At 40.4% G+C, this 23,565-nt stretch overlaps 1 protein-coding gene across 1 annotated transcript in view; it reads left to right on the top strand.

The window, feature by feature from the left end:
• The first annotated feature begins 17,027 nt into the window (after positions 1 to 17,027).
• The window catches only part of CUNH1orf216 (chromosome unknown C1orf216 homolog), a 9,531-nt gene continuing 2,993 nt past the window's right edge, over positions 17,028 to 23,565 (top strand). Inside the window, 1 exon segment of the mRNA XM_018576588.1 lies at positions 17,028 to 17,097. The gene's annotated coding sequence lies outside the window, so the exon portion shown is untranslated.

Here is a 23,565-nt window from a genome sequence, read left to right as displayed (position 1 = left end):
GTCTAAGATTGATGGATCCTTATTTTATGTGTATTGCACTGTATATATTTCCTCTTCTTTTTGTACATGGATTTACCTTACTTTATTATATATAGCTAGCATTTTTCATAGTATTGATATGGTACTTTAGATATGCATGCTCAGTTTACCATTGATAGTAAATGGGGGTCACTGAGGATTACAGACAGCTTAGATAAGTGAACACTGCTAATCAGAAGGTAAATATTGCGGATAAACAATATACAAACATATGAACTGCTTGATAATTGCATATATGATGATTTTGTCTGTTGCACTATGCACTTCATGTGATATCTTGTTGCTGCATTTTACCAGTACAGATTCAGAAATCAATTAGACCCAGAGGCAATATTATATTCTATTACTGGGATTAGCTGGTGTCCACCAAGATATATTTACTTTATTACATTTACAATTTAGGTGGGTATTTGCTGCTGAATTCTGGTGTTTTTAAGTGTTTTAGCCAACATGTGTTTGTTTTGTAATAAATAAATCATTACTTACCTTTGTGGCTTATTAAAGGGAACTGGAATAGCTGATTTTGTATAATATATCATATTTTGTATATTATGGCACTATAATCATACAAACACTTCTATTAAAGGCAATGGGGGAGTGGGAGCAATGTTTTCTAACCAAGCCAATAATTTTGTTACCTATAATTGCTCTTTTGTGGCTGTCGTCTAGACCAGATTTATACTTCCTGCCCCCCTAGGGCAGCTGTCTTTTGCTTCCAGCGTCTTATCCCAGTCAGCTGGTTAGGCCTAATATCACACTACCTAGATCAAATGCCACAAAGTACACTGAGGCTGGTGGTGGAAAAGCTGAAAAATAGTGCTCACCCACTTTTCTTCAATATACATAGATCCAACAACTAGAAGAACTGTTGGCCTAGTCAGTTTGCAGTTTGGTTCTAGGTGTGCAGATTCAAAGTTAGGTACACAACAAAAACATGAAATCTATGCAAGAACAGGGAAAATGACTACTCATATTCAAAAATGACTTATGTTGGCTACTGATGTATCCAGTCCTGACTGCTATAGACATTGGATTGTCAACAAAGGAGGAATTAGGAGACTTTCAGATAATGTTTATGGGTACCTCAACCTTCTCTTAGTTGCCATTAACAAAATGAATGACACTTAATGATACATGAGGCAAGGATTAATTTAAACAGGAGTTAAAACTTTATATTACCCTTTCAAAACACCATACATCTTTAAGTACAGAAAAAAAACAAGTGTCTACCTCTCTTGCAAGATATTGTTTATACCAAAAAGCACAGTTCTACTTTAATACTTTTCTCTATTTCCCTTCACTTTTTAAGCACATATGTTCACATCGATTTATTTTTTCAAAATCACATATATGCTTTTTTTTAACCTGTTTTATTTTTGCTACTATCTATCATGGAAATATTTTATGGTTGAAGACTGTGATGTTTCTGTGTTTCTGTAGCCTGGTTTGTACACAGTGCAATTATTGTTTCCGAACAGAACAATAGGCTACGGCTAGACAAACACACAAATGTAACGCAAATAAGCTACATCTGTATTAACTTATATCATGAGATGTGCACAATGGATGTGAGCATGTGTTAGAAGTCATTTTACTCTTGCTGAGTAAATTGAACTGTAATTATATAAACCATTATGTAAGGATAATACATTATAATGAACATAAAACACATAACTGTAATTATATAATCTATTATATAAGCATTATATTGCACCTTCTAAATTAGTTTCTTATGCATCCTTCTATACACAGAATATCCAATGCCACTACTTCTCTGTGCATTTGCCCTCCCCGCTTTCAGAGTGTCTGGAATCTCTACCCTGGGGGGTGGAATTTAGAGGGTTTTTTGAACTTGATCACATGAACATCGTGTGAATGATCAGTGAAGACTTGTGGAGGAGAACATGAAGGCTTGTCCATTGTGCCACAGAAAGCCTTTTGTCTGCTAAATGGTTTGGCTAATAGTGTGTTAAACCCCCTATGATGCATGTGAGACATAGTTTAACATCCAACATTAAACAGTTAACTGTTGAAAGGGAACTACAGCTAGTCACCAGTTACATTTTATTAGCTCATGTGCACTTGGTGTCTCTTTTTCTCACAGAAAATTGCCTACATACCTGTGCTGAGAGTTTTCATACCAATTTGTCATAGGAATGCATATTGCAATTAGAGTACTGTGTTGGTGGAAGGCTGTATGGAAATCAAACTCACCTATAAAAGTACTGGGTCTTCTGTCCTAGCTTTTCACTATACAGGGCTGCTGCAGGCACAAACTCATGAATGGAGAATCTTACAACACTTTATTCATGTCAGCATCACTGTACAGTACACCATTTGCAGCTTTACAAGCTGCAAATGGTGTAGTTTCAGAGATGGTACTTACCCGTGTTGGGTGCTGTCTGTCAGTATATTAATGCAACAATTGCAATGCCCTATATGTTATTAAATGTACAGCAATTTCTGTTCGCTGCAATTTGTTGGTACATTTTCGTTACTATTCATTTTTGCATGGAGCTCGCAGACTGGCACATAAGTAAATTCTGAAATCTTAAAGCTGAACTCTGGGCAGATTTTTTTTTGTATGTGCATAAAGGTGCTTCTTACATTCAATTAATGTGTTCTTGCGTCCTTGCATAGGTAAATTGTCACTGAGAAACCCATAGAGATTTTTTCAAAACTGGAGCAGACAAAATCTGGAGCAGCTGTGCACTGCAACCAATCACCTTCTCTCTTTCATTTTCAAATCTTAACTGAACAGACTGAACAGAGATGCTGATTGGTTGCCATGGGCAACTGCTCCAGATTCTGTCTTCTCCAGTCTTGATAAGTTCCCCTCATAGTGTTTTTCCATATTTGTAGGCCTCATAACCCTTTACATACATTTTAATAGACTGATGACTGATGTGCCCTATGTTTCCCTGACCACCGGTCTGGTAACTCCCCCACTGAAGTTCTCTTTCAGCGAGTGGTGACATAATTACGTCCCTGCTCACTGTGGTGGGTAGACCCAGGAGTCTCGGACTCCTCAACTGAACCACATACTGTACATGTGATTGAGATACAGCCCTCAGTTTAACCCCAGCTCCATCCTCAGCTCTGCCCACATACACACCTGAAATTTTCTGCAAGAAAGTGACCCATTTTGAATGCAATGTGCCTTACACCTGCAGAGTATGTAATTTCATGCCACTGTATATTTTTCACATATGCAAAATCTATAATTCTGTGGTCAGATATGCCTTTGCCAACTGTAAGTTCAGAATCTGCTGCTTCACCTTCAGGTACTCAGCTCTCCAAACACCAGGATCATTAGGCAATTAACACAAACTTTGCAAAACAACTGGTTTACATTCATACCTTTCTCCCAAACATTCTCACCTTTCTCACTTACTCCTCCGCAACTCTATTCAGTTGTGGGAAAATAAAAAAAATGCCTGGTACTTACAGGTATGAAGAGAATGTTGCTTTGTTTCATGTGATAGAGTTGGGGCTTAGCTTAGCCCTGTTATATGGAGACAGGGTAAGAGTCCTCAGCTTTGTGTAAGCTATGACCAGAACAGGGCCTATTTCCTCACTCCTAATGACTGAGCGAAGCAGTAGGGAATCAAAGAAAAACTGAATAGATGCTGCTGGGGAGAGGGGTAATAAAGTAAACCTGTTACTTGCCTTGCTTTAAATTTAGCCTTGTAAACTGATGAAGAATGAAAATTTATGTACACAAGCAGCATACCACCTTATTACATAGTCTTCTGTTTGGCATTCTGTTTGACACAGTCTTTCTGGGCCTGACACAGCAGTCTGACTGCCCCAGGTAACAACTAATGGCAATCAGACTGCTGTGGCTCCACTAAAAAGCATGTAAAAATGGTCACATACTGTAAGTGTCATTTTCAAAAACTTGCAATGCAGGCCATATGACTTATGAAGGTCAATCCTCTCAAACCATATATTTAATTTTTAAGTTAATGTGTGAGTTGTATAACCCAGCAGCTTCTATTTTCTCTTGACCATGCCATTTTCAAGACTTCTTCTAGAGCCTTTGTCCACCTGCTTAAAAATCCAAGAAAGTATAAGATAATCATGGTTGTGGTAGCTGAGCAGGGCTGAAAACTTGGAAGCAAATATACTTCCACATAAGTCCTTTACAAATAAAAAAAGATAAGTGATTCAGCTTGCCGGCATGTGAGAAAAGCTCAAATATTAGATTTAGGTGACCTGATGCTTTCTGGACAACAGTACCCCTCCTGGGAAACTGAATCCTATCCAATCCAATTGTCTCAGTTATCAGACGGATGACTGTGCTCATAAATATAAATGTATGTACTTAAAAGTAAAGATCTTGTCTACACTGTAAATTGCGCAACTTTTGGAAGCAGAATAGTTAACTTGTTAATGCAAGAAGATCCTTCCCCTCCATTCTTGTTTCCCACAAGTTCCTTGCCTTCCAATTTCCCTAGCAATTTCCTAATCTGAGTTCCAGTCTGGAGTGTATTAGCTATAGAACTGTGCATGCCTAGGATCTGGAAGAGGGATAATGGGCTGGACAGTCCCTGTGATGTTATCTCTCTGTAGATGTTTCTAGGCAGTACTGCAAAGCAGCTGATTTGTATAAACTGAAGCACAAATAAGCTAGAATTAAGGTACCAAGAAAGCAGCTGGGTGTGTTTAAAAATCCACATTGTACTGTGACTGGATGTCATGGAAAACATCTCTACTTCTTTTTGCTTTAACTTGTAAAATATTTTTCAGGAATAGGTTTCCTATTTTGCTCAATTCATTTATTTCTAGGTATTGAATCACTTGCCAAATATGGTTAAGTAAATAACTTATCAATAGATATTTAGAAATTTGATGCACTAGCAACTGGGCTGTTGCACTACTACATGTGACTGATTGGAGGTTTTGTAACAAGTGACATCTCAGTTTTCATTGGTGACAGTGACTGATATTTACAATGTGCCAAATAGTAGCTATTACCTACAACCTGATGTAAATTATATTATCTGCCATGCAACTTCCACTGAAGTCTTAAATATATAATTTCAGGGGTAATTACGAACCATAAATAGTATATATATTTCTGTTAGTTAAAACCTACCTGTCACAAACACAAAGTGAATCAAACAGTAACGAGAAAGCTTACCGTATTAAGCAACATGCAAGCAATAAATATGTTAAATGTTCAGTCAGCTGGAATTACTACCAGCAAAGATCATAGTACATCCAAAGAGGACACGGAAGATCCATATAATGAACAAAATAATGTTCACGTCTTAGGACAAAGGAAGATTTGGCAGTTCATGTTTTTATTTTAGACTTCATCATGACACCTGATGAAGCCTGAGGGAGAGAAGATGCTGTATCAAGGATGAAGATATTTTTCTTCTGCATGAGCTGGATGTTAGTTTTCTCTTTGGATGTATGCATTTTGATTTTGCACCCACTGTGCACTCTGGAAACCCCAGGAATTCCATATGTAAAGTACAACTTTTTTGGAAGGTGGGAGTATTGGCATCCCCCTTGCATCCCAAAGGGCAATGGCAGTGCCTCAGCAACCTACTGAAAGACACCAGCTTTGCATTTTGGGTTATGTGGGATGAGCATAAAATCTGCTGTTCAGAAAGTTAGTATTTGTATGCAAGTTTTTTATGTATTTATGGTTGCTGAGTAATATATATATTGTTCCTGTAATATAAATACAATGAAATTATCAGACATCAGTTACAGTATATCACAATGACACTGTGATATTTTGCCTAGGAATACTACACACAGAGTTTCTATAACACTGACTAATTGAACCGTTGGTTGTACAAAACATGGGACTTCACTTTGCATTTGTAATACATGCAGAAACTGGCATTCTTAAGCAGTTAACCTGTGGGCATTTGGGGGAGAAAAAAGCCTTTGGTATTGCTTATTATGAGGAAATAGTCAGCGTAACCAAAATGATGACATACACAAATGAGCAGGATGGCCCCTTCTGAGGTATGGCTAGATTTGCCAGTTCATGTTTCAGAAAAATTATAGGGCATGACTAGTGTATGAACAGCAGAGCATATGTTCATTTTGCAATTTTAAAAGGGGCTGTTCTTTCTATAAAAGTACTCAATCAACTAGCACCCAGTAGCTGGAAAAATTCATCACAATGAACTTAGTGTACATTGGTGTATCCAGGATAAAGCAAATATCTTTCCTTTCACCCTAAAGGTGCCCATACACCTTACGATTATCGGACAAAACTTTTCGTCCGATGATCGAACCGTCATACGATTTTCGTACGACGGCCCCATCCTGCCCCGATTATAGCAAGGTTCAATCAGCGGTAGTAGAAAAAAAACACCTGGACGACTTGCGGTAATTGACCGTAATTATTTTCGTTTGCGCATGCGCAGTGTTAATCGTGCAACTTTTGACGGACGGAAACGCCACCAACCATGCGAACATCGTACGATCAAACATGCTTGAACATCAAAAGTCGTATGATTGTACAGTACTATCGGTTGGGCACGACATTCACACGTTACGATTGTCGTACGAAAAGTCGATCGCATACGATTATCGTAAGGTGTTTGGGCACCTTAACACTCCCTTTTCCAGCCTTCAGTGATGCATCCAGCTTATATATTATCAGCCTTCTCGTGTAAAGTATGTAATATCAAAATATTTGGATACTAAAAAGCATTTAATTGAATATGGTTACTCAATGTAACGCTTGTTTAATACAGTCTTTTATTTGGTGCTCACAGCTAAATACATTGCAAATACATAAATATTACTTTTAAAATCAACATAAAATGGCCAATTTGCACAGTATAAAATATACTGTTGATATCATGGAAGTTTCAAAGTTTTACAGCTGCTGATGCTAAGATTAAAACTTGCGCAGCTCTGCCACTTGATATACATAAGTGCCCAGGTTGCTGCAACTAGAAGTCTTAATTTGCAGTAAATTTGTTAGAATTTTGGTGTATCTAAAGTAACACTAAACCACACCCTATAAATTTATGATTGTGAGTAGCTTCCCTTTAAATGAGAAATTACCAGTAATAAGAGCAAAGTTGGATTTCTTTTGAAGCTTACATCTGGAGTTCATAAAACCACAAGGAGAGGAAACATGTCTCTTGAGGAGATCCAAAGAAATTAAAATAAACAATAGCTGGCCCTCTGCCCCCTAAGTCCTCATCTCATCCTTTCTGCTCCCCACCCGTTCTCCTGACTATGGTCAGAATATGTTAATCATGAACACATGGGGATGTTCCTATGTCCCAGACATGTCCCCAAACCTAAGAAAAGAAAAGGCTTCCCTCATAGAAAGTGATAAAAAGATTGTAAAGAGGAAGGGTAAGAAGAAAGAGATAAAGAGGACAGTAAGAAAAGACAGGAAAAGAGAGAGATGAGTAAAATTAGATAAATGGGGTAGAAAAAAAGATGACACACAGATGAAGAACGAGAGAGGAAAGAGAGATGGAGAAGAGCAAGATGTAAGGAGAAAGGGGGGTGGTGGTCTGAGAGTGACAGAAAAATGGAAAATAAGGCTAAACCAACTTTTTCTTTTTTTTTTTGGTAGAGACTCCAGGTGCACAATATCTGTACTTGAATTCCCACACATGCACCCTTACCATGGCAATGATGGCTATATGATGAAATTTTTTTTGTTATATTATAGAAAATACACCAATCTATGGCTAGCGAAGGAGGTGACTCACCAGATTTTATGAAATTTTAAGCTTGGGTGAACTGATCTCTCAAAACCGCCCTGTCGCTGGGCCAAAAGTATTAAATCACAGCCTGCCCCAAAAAAAGCTAAATAAAACTTACATATTTGGTGGGTAATGACTCAAATCTTCACTCTCTTGCAGAGCTATGGCAACTACTGGTAGCCCACATTTCCTAGTGTGTCACATGCTGCATCCTCAATGCATGCTGTGGATCAACCTGCCAGCCGCTTCATCACTACTGTGTCCTGCATTGGCATAGCTGCCAGCATACAGAACCACAATGACAGGGTCACTTTAATGCTTTTGAACCCACATGTGATTTACACTTTGTGTCCTTCCCATATTGTACAGTTTTTGTATTCATAGTATTATTTGACAATAACTTATTTTTTACTGTTTAGTATGGCAACATAATTTTCACATTTTTTTCAGGACATATGGGTCTTTCCATTGATAGTTTGTTCTAATAAATACCCTGCACATTTTTAAATTGTAACTGGAAAATGGACAAAAAGCAAGCAAAAAGATGAAATTCCAGGACTGCATATATTGTTGTTTTAGAATTGGGTATCTTGGTATTTTGGCATGGCTTACTTTACTATAAGGATGTAACTGGTTCCTTAGTTTACTGTCTATATGCTGCTACTGGAGAGGTAAACACATTAAAATAATTAGTGAGTTTAACTTACTATTAGCAGTACAGCCATGAGTGAAAAAATGTACCTGTAACTAACACTAAAGCGTGCTATTGTTCACTGGCACTCGGTTGTACCATGGTTTCAAAAATGGCACTTGGTGTGTAAAAGGTTGCTGACCCCTGGTCTATAGGAATGAATAGAGGATGCACTGAACTTAAAGAAAAGGCCAAGTGGTCACCAGGACAGGAACTGAACATAGCCAGCAATCATAAATGTGACACTTTGTCACTCGATCCAAAACTGAGAAAATTGGAGTTAAAAGGGTTAACACATGATCATTTTATCATCTATCCATAGCTGCAGTTTCAGTGAAGAGAGAAAAAAAGCATCTGCAACGTAACTGGCAGCAGGAAAAGTTTATGATCACAATAATTGGCTAATTATGGTGATCACATGATCAAAAGCCACATAAACTGGCTGACATCCATTTTCCAAGACCCAGTGCATCTGGTCCAGGAGTGGTGGGTGTGACAGGCAACAATGCTGCTTCTTTGACAAAAAAAGACTTTAAGTATTTTTGGCATAGTGTTCTTCCAAAGTTATGATACAAAAGAAATAAAATAGCCTTTATTAAACAATAATTCCCACAGCAATGCTTTACACAGAGGTTGAAGCTAAATACATTATTAAAATACATATACTGTATGTGAATGGTTTCACTTTCCGAAGGATTTGTAATTCAGACACTTCTGTGATAACCTTATTTCCTGGTTAAGATTGCAGCTTGCCTTTTGACCTGCCTGATCACTCTCCAGTATATGCATTTTAACTCTTTACATATGCATTAACCATTTACTGATTCATTTTCAATATATGTTAATGGACCCTTTATTGATCACTTGGCAGTATATATATATATCGTTCATAAGCCCCTTCCTTTTTTATATACCGTATATATATAGATATATATATCTATATATAGATAGATATATATATATATCTATATATATATATATGCAGTGATGCTTTGACCTATTACTTTTCATTGTGTAAGTTATAACACTATACTTCCCATTCACCTCATTCTTCCTTTGCACAAACCAGGCATACTTTTACTGTATACAATCAAAATACAAAGCCATATTAAAGGGTACATTTACTTTTCGGACCATGTTTCATGTTACACCCATATTTAGGGTGTTACATGAAACATGGTTTCATCGTAACCCCCACCCATACCCTCACTTACATAAATCAAGAAAGCTAATAAAAATATTTTTAGTATACTTCCCATACAACTATACCTTAATGTCTTGATTTTGCACATTGAAGTTGGATAATGATGGAAGAATAATGTCAAGCAATAAGCGTTGAAGGAGGAATAGTCCATGATTGAGCTGTACAAACAAGAAAATACAGTGAAATGAACGTTGTAAAAATACTGTATAAGTGAGGATAGCTCTTTAGGACTTCACTCTACCTTCCTATATTTCTCTTAAAAGGGTGAAAAGCAAAAAGAATGGACCACCAGCATCTGGGAATGCTTTCCAACTTTTCCAAATGCTAGCTTGCCCTGACATCAGCTGACTGGACCCAGTCTGAAAACCTGCAAATTGGGTGACTGTAATATCATGTTTATCTTGAAAAATGTACACACTAGTTGTACTTTCTTGTGGGAGCCTAAAGTTGCCAAAAAGGTATTATAAGGTGACATTGTCCTGGGCTGCTGAAAAATTACAAAATACAGGCTCGCCAGGTAAGGAAAGTGTCACAGGATAACAGAACCTTGTATCGCAATAGAGAGGAATAGTGTGCAGCACCATATGCCTTTGTCTGTACCAGAGCTGTAGCTAGCTCCTTTTGCGCCCGAGGCAAGAACAGAAAATTGTGCCCCCCAACAGACGTGTTATGTCACCCGATGTCGTGCATGCACAGTGTCATGTGACGTAATGCGCTCCGCCTCCAGGATGGCGGAGCACAATGCCAGGATGAGCTGGTGACCAAATCCAAAATAGCATAAAAATTTGTTTCGCTTGGCGACATGAATAAAAACATTTTTAGTTTCTGTTCATTTAGTCCAAAAGGAATTTCTAGTCTTTGCACATGTCTAATAATATGTGTGCATGAGTGTGTGTGTGGGGGGAGGCTGTTTTTTTTAAATTATTATTATTTTTTAATTATTTTTTATTTTTTACTGTTGGGAGGCTTTGGGGAAATATCAGGGGTCTAAACAGACCCCTGACATTTCCCTTTTAAAATAGAAAAGGAGATTGAGGACATGGAGTCCTCTGCCCATACAGGCAGGGCAGAGAAGCTGGAGCTTGTGCCGCTCCTCTTCTACCTGCCGAGCTGCGGCTGTGTTGGCTGCCTGGCGCCCCTGTTGCCAATGGCGCCCTGTGCTCGCTATGCAACACGGGCAAGGGGTCACAGCCAGGCCGGCCCTGGCTACGCCCCCTCTCAAGTGCCTCACTCGCCCCATGGGAGCTACGGCCCTGGTCTGTACCTTTAAAGGATACCTGTACTATCAGTAGAGCCCTTCCTTTAACTGCCCCTTACTCCCACCCCATCACTCCCTAAAAGTCTTAGGCCTCATTCACACGGATATGTACAGCCATACAGCAAGCACGTCTGTGCAGAGACCTGCGTTCAGTAGGGACAGGTGCCATGTGAACAGATGACCAGCAGTAGCACTTATACCAATGTTTTTCCAATGAGCGACATGCCAAACCATTTTTTTGCCCCACAGACCTTGGCTACACCTGCTTGGGTGAAATCCATCCTTGCTTCACAGGATTCTTATCATGGTCTGAGCTGATCCTCCTTGCCAAACATCTTAAGACTATAGTACAAGCACACTTAAGCTCATTCCTGGAGGGCAGGGCCCCACAAGACATCCTCTTGGACCGAGTGCCCCTAGCCCTAGGCCAATATTCCTTGGATCCCCAGAGACTGAGGGACATTCTGTGTAGAATCCATTACTACACCACCAAAGAAGAACTCCTCTGGAGGGCTTGGGAGAAATGATCTGTGGAATTTGATAGTGCTAAATTACAGATACTGCCTGATCTCTCAAGTAACACCCTACGTCGCAGAGCGTTATTGCATCTCATGCTGGACAGAATTAGGTAGACTATCATTGCGGCTATCCCCTCAACTTGATTGTCTGCAAGGGTGAATCATCTTTTGTGGTCCGCAGGCCTGAGGATGTCTCAACCTCTGTAGGTTCATGAACACCCACCCACTCACCACTAACAACTATGTCTGCCACCTCTTGCACGGAGACTTGCTGCCCCAAAGACTGCGACAAGGTACTCGATCCTGTCATGCTTCCTAGTTCCTAGGTTCCCCAGATGAGAAGCACCAGCCGCGAATCCCAATCTGCTCTGGAAGACTGACCCCCTCTTTTATTTTCATCAATTTGACTTACTGGGAATCTGCCCATTCATTGTTTCACCTTATTCTTGTATATGGATTAAGTTGATTACTTTCTCCCTCTTACTGATCCCGCTACATTCTCTCAACCTATGGAGGAGCTCCCTGCATCTACCTGTCCATATCTGTGGGTGGCTGGGGACTTTTTTTGTGTACAATGTTTGGCAGTTCGATTTGATTTGGGCTTATGTTGTGAGTAGTTATCACTGTCTGCGAGTGGGTGCTCCCCCCTTTTTTTTTTTCTCCTGCCACCCTTTTCCCACTTTCCTTCCATTTCCCCCTCCTCCTTCAATTTTCATTTTTAATCGGCTATTTTGGTTGAGGGTAGACTGGTGCTACAGATGTTGTTACTTGTCTGCTGATAGGTGAGGTGGGCACGCTTGCTTGTTGCCCCATCTTCCTGTTACAGGGGATCTCCTGTTCTCTTTTCTGATAATGTGCTGCATGTCTTTGCAGTGGCAGTTTTGCCATTGTACATTATGTCTTGTCCTGTTGTGTCCTGTTATATCTGCATTTCTCTTACTACTGAATTACTATTCTGTTACAGGCCCACAGACTTTGTAGCCTCAACACTGGGGATGAAGAATGCCTGATTGTTGCTGATAAGCTGTACTATAACGATTTGTTTCTATAGCCATTTGTCCCGCTCGTCCTCTCCAATGTATATGCTGTTATTCTTAGTTACCGATTATTTGCATTCCCATGCATCCATAGGTGTACTATTTCCTTACAATCACATTGGCACCCCTGGCTGTATCTTTCTAGCCTGCACAGATCCATTCCCCACTTAGTTAGGTCCCCTCCTGGTCCAGCTTTGGGGACATCAAACATAAAGTGACATTAAACCCTCAGATTTTTTAACATAAAACAATACTGTAATGTGCGCCTTACTGTAATCCATGGTGGTTTCCCTTCTCTTTGCTGCTCTTCCTTTTAAATCTGTATCTGTTCTCATGCTGGGCAGAACTTCTGTTTTGCAGCAGACTGCCTTGTCTGTGGAATGGCTACATGGTATCTGTGTATAGGTTTGCAACCTGAGCCAGTACTACAGGAAGAGGCCTGAGCTGCAAAGGGAAGTTCTCCCCAAGCATGAGAAGACATGAGGATTTAAAAAGAAGAGCAGCAAAGAGAAGGGAAACTACCATGGATAACAGTAAGGCACACATTACAGTATTGTTTTATGTTAAAAAATCCGAGGTTTTAATGTCACTTTAAGTTCTTAGCTTTGTTTTCTACTGATTCTTGTTCTACCCTCCTCCTCCCTCTTTTTTCTCTCTTCCTCCTTCTCTCCCATTTTAAAGTTGACAAAAAACACCCACAAATTCACAATGAAAGATAGTTTCGACCCCCATATATACCATAGTTGCTTCCCAGATAAGAAAATGCATGGAGTCAATATACTGCTCTCTAATATCTTCTAAATATGACATTTCATGCAATTGACTTTTTCATTGCCACAAAGCAAAATTGTTACAAAGAATCAACTTGCTCTGAGACATTGCAGTTTAGAACCGTTTGCCTGGCACAAGACCATGAATTCTATGTTATGTTTCTTTTAATACTGCCCCTCCTCTGGCTCCAAAGCAGACCATACAATAGGCTTTGGGTCAGTGATGGGTCACAGCTGTGTCACAGCCTGGAGCTATCTACGAACTCTGTGTTCTGATGGTGACCCCTGAAAATGTTACAGATGTAGAGCAGCCACTTTAACTCATGTGCCCTTATACAACTCCCAAGCACACTATTCACAGGGCTGTGGGCATTTACATATGAGGAATACATGTCAAATGCCAGAGATCTTCATTGCTACATATTATTTTTATTACACCAGTAAGGCACAGTTTTCATAAATTAAAAGTGTGCCCCTTTGAAAGTAGGAGGGATGGGGGTCCTAACAATGTCTCCAAAATAAGAAATATAATTGTCAAATCTACTGTGAGGGATTAGTCAGATTAACATGCTCAGAGTTTTGGGAAGACTTCATTTGATTTACCCAGAATGGCAAAAATATTGTAACTGCTGCATGCAGGATTTTTTTTCTAATGCACTGGCGTGAACAGGTATCACTAGAAAGTGCACCAAAACGTAAGGCAATGCATCTGGTGTGAACAAGCCCTGAAAGGACTACCATATGTAAAATCAGGGGATTAGGAACCATTCCTCCTCAGCACAAAAATGTTAGTGCACTGAATGTTTTGTTTTTCATTTTTTTTGTCAAACATTTATAAAAGTATATCTAAAGCCAACATTTGTTAAAGGGTAGAAAATTGTTAAATACTCTGGGATTGTAGAAAAATCTCCCCTTGCACTGGAAGGGTTGAATGCTTGTTAAGTCTAGGGGTAGAGAAATAAGGTATAATACTTCATTTATTCCTCACTCACTAGGCATCAGCGCTCCCCTCTTCTCCCCGATGCCCTGGGTTGTGGGTGGATGCTCACCATCTCCATGTACAATGCAGGACTATTGGCCCTACATTGTTCTTGATGACATAAACGTGTGGCCGCGAGAGCGCCATAGAGAAGAGGCTTTGGGGGACCAGCTGCACATTGCAGTGGAGACCTGCCAGAGGGAGGAATAAGGTAAATATTACACCTTATTCTTCTACCTCTAGACTTAACGAGCATTTAACCTTTGCAGTGTGGGGTTGGGGGGACAAGTGTGATGATTACACTCTCAGATCCCACCATGCGCAAAGATTTTCCTGCTTTGAAACAACAATCTAAGCACCAACAGCTTGAGAGTGATGGTAACAGGAGCAGGCAAAAGTTCTATAACTTCCAATTAGATCATTAATTAGTAGAAAACGGTCTTAGAGAATATTTACAGACAAGATATTACAATATAGACATAAGCAACAGTAAAATAACAGGGATTAAAAGTTTTAAAAAAATGAATAAGTACAGTGTGCATGGTCTTCGGTTATGTGCAGAATTCAATTTGTTGCAGAGTAAATCCAATCTGATACTATTTGAGAATCACATAAATAACTTAGCATTCCTTCACAGTTTTGATGATAAGAAAAGAGCTCCAAATACAACAGCTGTTTTCTGAAATCTCAAGAGGGCATCCCAGGGCCAACCCCCATCCAATCAAAATCCTGAATGAAGACCCTTTTTCCCTGAGAGTGGAATCTAAGGAATAGCTGGTGCTCTGCCAGTTATCCCCCTCATGGGAGTTTGGACTTAAATGCAAGCTACCCCCAGGTCATTCAACAGGTACTCATGGATGCAGAGGAGGGTAGGTGCATTGAGGACAGGTAGCACTGATAGCATTGGTAGCACAGATGGTACGGGGATCACTGATGGTACCAGGTAGCGCTGGTAACACAGGTAGCAGTGATAGCACAAGTAGCAAGGTAGCACTGAAAGCTATGTACTCTGATAACAGGGTTACTGGTAGCAAGGTGCACTGATAGCAAGGTTACACTGGTAGCAAAGTTGCACTTTTAATAGGGTTGCACTGGTAATAATGGACAGTGAATGTGGGAGTGCTAAGTGAAGGGTTAATAAACGGTGAACAGGAAGGGTACAATAAAGGATTAAAGTACAGTGAACTAGGGATGCCAAGTGAAGGGTTAATAAACAGTGAACAGGAAGGGTACAGTAAAGGATGAAAGTACAGTGAACTGGGGCTGCTAAGAGAAGGGTTAATAAATGGTGAACAGGAAGGGCACAGTGAAGGATTAAGGTACGGTGGACAGGGGGTGCCAAGTAAAGGGTTAATAAACAGTGAACAGGAAGGGTGCAGTAAAGTATGAAAGCACAGTGAACTGGAGGTGCCAAAGTGAAGGGTTAATAAATGGTGAACAGGAAGGGCACAGTAAAGAATTAAGGTACATTGCACAGGAGGTGCCAAGTGATGGGTTAATCAATGGTCAAAAGGAAGTGTACAGTAAAGGATGAAAGTACAGTGAACTGGGGGAACTAAGTGAATGGTTAATAAATGGTGAACAGGAACAGCACAGTAAAGGATTAAGGTACAGTGGAGTCGACAGGGGGTGCCAAGTGAAGGGTTAATAAACGGTGAACAGGAAGGATGCAGTAAAGTATGAAAGTACAGTGAACTGGGGGTGCTAAGTGAATGGTTAATAAATGGTGAACAGGAAGGTCACGGTAAAGGATTAAGGTACAGTGGACCAGGGTTGCCAAGTGAAGGGTTAATAAACGGTGAACAGGAACGGCACAGTAAAGGATTAAGGTACAGTGGGTGTCAAGTGAAGGATTAATGAACAGGGAACAAGAAGGGCACAGTAAAGAATGAAAGTACAGTAAACTGGGGGTGCCAAGTGAAGGGTTAATGAACAGGGAACAGGAAGGGCACAGTAAAGAATGAAAGTACAGTGAACTGGGGGTGCCAAGTGAAGGGTTAATTAACAGTGAACAGGAAGGGCACAGGGAAGGATTAAGGTACAGTGGACGGGGTGCCAAGTGAAGGGTTAATAAACGGTGAACAGGAAGGGCACAGTAAAGGATTAAGGTGCAGTGGACAGGGGGTACAAAGTGAAGGGTTAATAAACGGTGAACAGGAAGGGCACAATAAAGTATGAAAGTACAGTGAACTGGGGGTGCTAAGTGAAGGGTTAATAAATGGTGAACAGGAAGTGCACAGTAAAGAATTAAGGTACAGTGGACAGGACGTGCCAAGTGAAGGGTTAATAAACGGTGAACAGGAAGGGCACAGTAAAGGATTAAGGTCCAGTGGACAGGGGTGCTAAGTGAAGGGTTAATGAACGAGGAATAGAAAGGGCACAGGAAAGGATGAAAGTACAGTGAACTGATGCTAAAAGAAAACATACATGCACATTTGTTTCTTTCATGAAGAAGTGCACATTTCTTATGCTCTTCTCAATTGTGTAGCTTTCCCTTTAACATACAATGACCACCAGGTACACAAGAAAGGCTTGTTGTACAGAAAAGCGGGTGAGTTTGTAAGAAGAGTTTTATATCGGCAGCATAAGCCAGCACGTTGTCTGTACTGAGCAGTATTAAAAATACCATCATGTATAACCTGAAGCACTGTCTGTACTAATACCAGGAGCAAACCCAGAACAATGAGCTTTCTTGTAGGAAATGACGACTGGTAGGGGAAGAGATTGTCAGTGTTATGTGCAGGAGCTGCCTCATAGATCGCTCCAGTACATAGGAAGTGTGTAACCATTGACGCTTTCCTGTTTCTGCTAAGGAAAGGCTTTTCCCTTCCTTCATCTGTGCTGGAAGATCAGCCTGGATTCCGAGGCGAGGTGGATAGCTGGCAGCGAGTCGGTAGGTCTGTCTAATACTGGTGACATGTGATGGCTCTTACTCCCTACATTGCTCTTCCATGGGACAGGTTGCTGATCCAAAGAAGCCTCAGATGCTGCACTGATGTAGCCATGCTTGGATTTACCTTCATCATGATCTGTACGACCACAGCAGCCTGGTCAATACTCAGATTTATAGCCATTTATTGCTTCCCTTCTTCATTGCATCAACGCATTTGAAAGAATTAACAGGCATTTCATGTTGTTTCATTATTTATACTGTCTACGTTTGTAGAATGGAAATTTGAGCCATTGTGATGCTTTATATATTTTATGTGTGTTATTATGCTTTTACTATTTTGCTATTTTATATATACATAAAATATACATTTTCTGTATAGGAAATGTGGAGATTCAAGGGCATCATATTGCTGTTTGATTACTATGTACGGTTTGACAGCTAGGTATAGCTAGAGGGCTATGTATTTCAATGCAGTTGTTATGTTCACATGCACCATTGTGTATTCTTTATAGCATGATGTGATTACAGAAGATCAAACGATCAGTGTTACTGGGACTGCAGGAAGCTACATGTCTGCTGGTCGCTGTCCTTCAGCACCACGCAATCAGTACAGGAAGGAGCCACCCCTCCCTTCTCTCCACTAAGCCTTAGCTGGGCTAAACATTTATACAGCAGGTACTGGACTAAATCCTAGGCTATATACTGCGTCTCCAAAACCCAGGGATGATACAGCTGTATTTAGGATCATACATAACATGCAATCTGAGCCTCATGCATCATTGTAGTATTAAGAACTGATTTTATTTACCCATATAACACCTATCGTATTTGACTGTTCAAAATGCACACACAGGGGAACTGAACAAAACTGGAGGAGTCAGAATCTGGAGCAGTTTGCCCATAGCAACCAATCAGCTTCTGTGTTTCATTTCCAAAGCCTAACTGAAAAGAAGAGTTGAGTGATTGCCATATGCAACACCTCTAGATTCTGTCTTCTCCAGCTTTGATAGGCACACAGACAGGACTTTAATTTTTTTGAGCCCGAGATCAGCGGGACAATGGGGGGGGCCCGCACCGATCGTTGCAAAATACAAGCAATAAAAGCAAGGTCCACACTGTAGATATGATGCTGAAGGATCTTTATTGTATAAATTCAGGGAGAGAGGTTTAGGGCGAGGAACATCCATGAGAAAAATAGATAGACTCCAAACTCACCAGTCCCTTCCAGTATCCCACAGTGCAGGATAAATAAGAGCACATGCTTATACTGGGTATTTGAGCAACAGCTGAAGAGGGATAGGCATTAGGTCTTCAGTAAGAGATGCCAGACTTGCTCCTGAGGTCCATTCTAGTACCAGGCACCTCCAGCAGCCATCAGCTTCCCTGGTTCTCTTCCTCAATGAGTATTAGGCCTCCTCCAGACTTGAGGCCTAGTAAAACATTTCCTGCACTTTTGGAGTTCCCGGGGGCAGGTTTGAACTCCAACCAGGACTGGGCTAAGACTTAGAACATGGCAATTCCCTTGAGTATATATACACTTCCCCAGCATGCACCACTGGCCATGAAACCACCAGTGATTGGCTGGTGAGCCACACACACCACCACAGAGATAATTATATAATGATAAAACTATATATATATATAATGGTAAAACAACACCACAACAAATATTAATTATAATTTTTATTATTTAATAAAAATAGCAGGAACATTTTAAAAATGTATTAAAATATTGGTAGATAAATGCATATCTGGTAAGAAGAGAATGAGGGAATACAAATAAAAATAACAGGAGCATTTAAAAAATAATAAAAGTAATGGCAGAAAAATGCATATTTGGTAAGAAGAGAACATGTTTTCTTGGAAACATGTTATTGGCATGTGTTTGCAGCATGTGATCAATTCTTTACCATCCTTTATACAAGGATTTTAGAAAGAATAACATCTTTAGATAACAGAAACCCTCTTGTTGTAGGATTAGTGACCTTTCCTAGTTGGGGAGTGTCAAAGATCCTTGTGGCTATAACACAAACAAAGGTCCCTTTTATTAATTTGATCAGAGACGCTATTTCTGTATCTTAATATTCATGTGACTTTCACATTAAAGGCTAAAAAGTATCTTGTGGAAAATAACTGTTTGATAGCCCTAAATAAACACATGGAACATAAAAACATTCTAATGGCAGTCAGGCGGAACAGTTCACAGAAGACAACCCAGTATATTCTAGCGCCTAAATCTCTGTGATGTTTTAGCCAAACATTACCTTTTCTTGTTGGTTTTTATAATTTTTTGGCATTTTGTAGTTTCAAATGATAATTGTATTATGGAAATAGACACTACATTTGGCACAAATGCCCAAACCTGCTAAATAATGTTCAAATCAGCAAAGTATCAGTTTCTTATCTGTTCTACCAATACATTTTATTTTTATTAATGTATATCAGAACTGAAAGTCAGTTACTCCTACTTGAATAAAAGTGAAATGTGGAGAGATTGAGGTAGACTTTCAAACTCATACCATCCCTTAGTTAGATTTACATTCCTAGAGTTGTAGATGTACTCATCTCACATTGCCAGTAAGTGTCTCTAGGATTAATAAACAGGAATTGGAAAAATCATGTGCAGAGAAAATGTTTCCAATTTTTTTTTAAATCATGCGGCCCAATATTTTCTCATTTTATTTGTTGCAGTTGATCGTTTTTGTACCTTAAATGCTTTGCTTATTGGTAGCATTATCAGTTGTGTATGCTTTATTCTGCCTTTTACAATCATATTATCCCAGTGTAGCAGTGGCCAATGTTCCTCATGTAGTTGAACATTGCATACGACCAGCATTGCTCAGCAATGACTGGGACAGCAGTTAGCTACAACATAAAGCTACTAAGCCACACATTTCAGCATGAAAAACACCTCCTTGTGTGGCTATACTGAAGTACGCAGTTCAGCAGCAGTGCAGTATGTTAATGTAGTCCAAGAGAAAATTTCTGGATGCTATTATTTTATTTTTAGCCAGGCATTTTTCAAATTGTGTGTTTTTCATTGATTTGCAGAGTAAAGAGTCTTTGTTTGCTCACTACCCAATCCCTGGTAGTGAAGGTTAGTAATGGTTGTGGGGAGTAAATTCAACACACAGATTAATCAATTGTTACAGCGTGGAGGGATCTTTTGTGTCACCCAACGGAAGTGTTGGCTCCATTAATTAGCAAATGGGTAACAACCCTGACAGGGTTTTTTGCTATGTATATCCCATTGAGAAGGTCTCCATGCACTTCCTGTCTTATATGGAAACCAACTCTTAGACAGTTGTCACCATTACAAGTATCCTTGTTGGAAGATTTATCTTCTATCCTTGTTCTGATGGCAACTTAAAATGTTGGATGTCACAATATCCGGAAATCCGTGCCAGATTTTTGCTTAGCTCCCTAGTTCTGGGCTGCCAGCTTATGGTGTCTCACAAGGCTGCAGCTAATCTGCTCTCCTCCCCTATTAAGGACTTCCTCACTTGTTGCTCTTCGTGCGAGCAACAGGTCTTATGCCTTGTTCCGTACCCCTTGTGTCTCTAACTATCCCCGGGATCTTTATTCTCTGTGCTTACTATTGGATCCTTGTGCCTTTGGCTTCCCTGTACCAGCTGGTACGGATGCTTTGCTCTTTGCGCCCTTACTATAGTATTTCAGTGGTTACCTTTAGTATATTGCTGCAGACCTTAAATGCTTTCACATGTGTGCTGTGAGTCTCTATACTGCCTTCATTGCCTCACTTCTGTGTTTTCCCTCTCCAGCCTTTGTGTGTTTGCTTCCTCGAATTTACTTGCTTTCTTGTACTTCAGTTCCGTCACTTACCTCCCAGTGTATCTTCCTAATGCTTCGCTGTCACCCCTTTACTTCTGTGCTCCTCTCTTACCCTGTGGCTGTGTGGGATTCTTCCTTGTCTGCACACCCCCTGTATGCATACATCTCTTTGTGCTTCTTTATGTACTTTTCCCTCTGTTATCCTGCTTCTTTTTATGCATGCGCAATGCACATCTCATGCTTACTTTTATACTTTACACCTTCCTGCTCCTAGTTGTGCCTCTAAGCTACTTAGCCTTTCCAGGTGACTTGCATAGCTACCCTCTTCAGTATATTCTTCTGTTCTGCTGTGTGTTTTGCACCTTTGCTTGTGACATTCTCTCTCTCTCATTGTGTGCCACTGTTCCTGTCTTCCTCCTCTTGGTTACAAGTTTCATCCCTACCTGTTCTTTGTATCCAGTTCCCCGGTGCTTCAACTTGTCCTTTGCGTCTGTGTGGGTGCGCTAGAGGGCCGCAACCTGGAAGGTGTCTAGCAGCCAATCATCCTCACCATTAGAGGCTCTGTCGAATACCTGGCCCTCCTTAGATTCTGCGCCTCTAGTGCGTCCCCAGAACGCACAGACCATTAGTTCCTCCTTCCTGTGACCAACATCCCAGATATCCCTCCTGTCTGTGACTCCTACCAACTCCTCAAACCCCAGAGCTCACGTACGATGGTGCCCTGGTACCCAGAACGTGACATTGGATTTTCCCTCACTATCATTGAGTGACAGTGGTCACCAGGACAAATAGAGTATAAATCTCCCTAACAGGGAAAGAGAGACGCTCTCCACTCTAAAACTAAGGAAAACTTTTTGACTTTAGATACAGGTTTTTTCCTAGTTTTTTTCCTCATAATTGTCCCAGTTATTTATTTTCAACTTGGACTATGGTGCACAGGTATGGAGTCAAGTGGACTAGACATGCCAGCAGTGCTATGGGACTCTTGCCTATCAGGCTGGTGCTTTTGAGACTCCCACCTTTTTTGCGTACACGCTAGGGTCTGCACACGTTCTGTTTTTTTAATTAAAACAAACTGAAAAAGAAAGCAAAGAAAACTCAGATCAGAAAACAGATTGGGTAAATCATGATTGTATAATATTTTACTCATCTCTACTTATAAATATGACAACAAAATGCTCCCCAACATTCTGCATAGACTAAACAGATTTTGGTGCCCTTAGTAACTTCAAGGCAAACACTTTGAAATCAGACTTCCTGTATATTTCCCTTTCCTCTTGGATGCATTCTCACAATAAAGAATGCATCCCTTTAAATGGCAGGCTAAGTACATCCCATATCTGGACATCCAACTCCCGTCAGATCTGTCCATTCTGTTCTCAGTGAATTATCAATTAATTATTATTCGACCAAGCTTATTCTCTCTGATCTTTCCAGATGACATCTTCTCCAACTATATTGGCTCGGTAGGATCAATGTTCTAAAAACGGACATTCTACCACACATCTTTTATACAATTCCCATATCCTTGTCTAGCTCTTTCTTTCATACGCTTTGCTCTGCTGCATCAAATTTATTTTATGTCAGAATCTCCCTCCAGTGAGTATTAGGATCCTATACGGACCTAAACACAAAGGGGGAGTTGGCCTCCCTGACTTCACACTGTACATTAAGGCTGCTCTCCTTGCAAGGCTTATACTCTGGTTCAATGCACATATGTCTAAGGTGGGTGTTGCTTTGGAGAATTACATCTCCCTGTAGCTCATTGATCTCTACCCTAGCTACATCCAAGTCACAAACCATCCCCTGAGTCCTGCTGGGATTCCCTAATTCACTCTCTTCCAGACCTGGTCCCCTTACACCGGTTTTTAACAAACCTCAGTTTCCTCCTGCACTCTGTAAAAATATCGTGACTGGAATGCTCACCTGATGTCCAACTGCGACATGTACTACAACCTGCACCCTCCTTTCTTCAATCCAATTTTGACCCCTTGGCTCAAAAGAACATGCACCCTGTATTGAAGCTCAAGTCAAGCCAAAAAGTTTTCAGGTTTTGATAGTGTGCAAGCATTACAAATCCTCTCGGGTATTTATTCTTGCTTGTGACCCCATTTGGGTACTTTTTCTCACTTCCTATTTGTTGGTTGTCAGGCAAAAGTAAGGGTACATTTCCCCACTTTTTTGACAGTTGTCAGACAGACACAGAAGATAAGGCGAAATCCCCCGACAAGGACACAGGTAGCAAAACAGATATTTAAAACCATACAAACTAGAGTTGGTCTTTAGGGCATGTGCACACCATAACAGCGATCCCCCTGCCTCTCTCCCACACCGCACAGACCCCTCACGGCACTTCAGACGAAGTCCCCTCTTCTCATCTACACTCTCCCGTGGATATACCTCTTGGATTAATACATCGATCACAGTCGGACACCACACCACGAGTGCCCCGATCCTCCATACCGGCCGTCCATCTCCAGATCCTGGCATTCACACGTAAGTGCCACCACCTTCAGTTTTTCATCACTACTTTGTTAACTAGCCAGTGTTCTCTGCGCCCTTTCTTGGTTTTTTGAATATTTACAATCCACAGGTTCTCCTCCTGTTTTCCAGGGCTGCACACACGCCTCTAAGCTAATTTGTTGCCCATCCGAGAGCGCTGTTTATATGTTTTTTCT

Source organism: Nanorana parkeri, unplaced genomic scaffold (assembly GCF_000935625.1).
Source record: "Nanorana parkeri isolate BGI_ZX_2015 unplaced genomic scaffold, ASM93562v1 scaffold70, whole genome shotgun sequence".
NCBI classification, from domain to species: domain Eukaryota; kingdom Metazoa; phylum Chordata; class Amphibia; order Anura; family Dicroglossidae; genus Nanorana; species Nanorana parkeri.
This window is presented reverse-complemented; position numbering and strand designations above follow the sequence as displayed.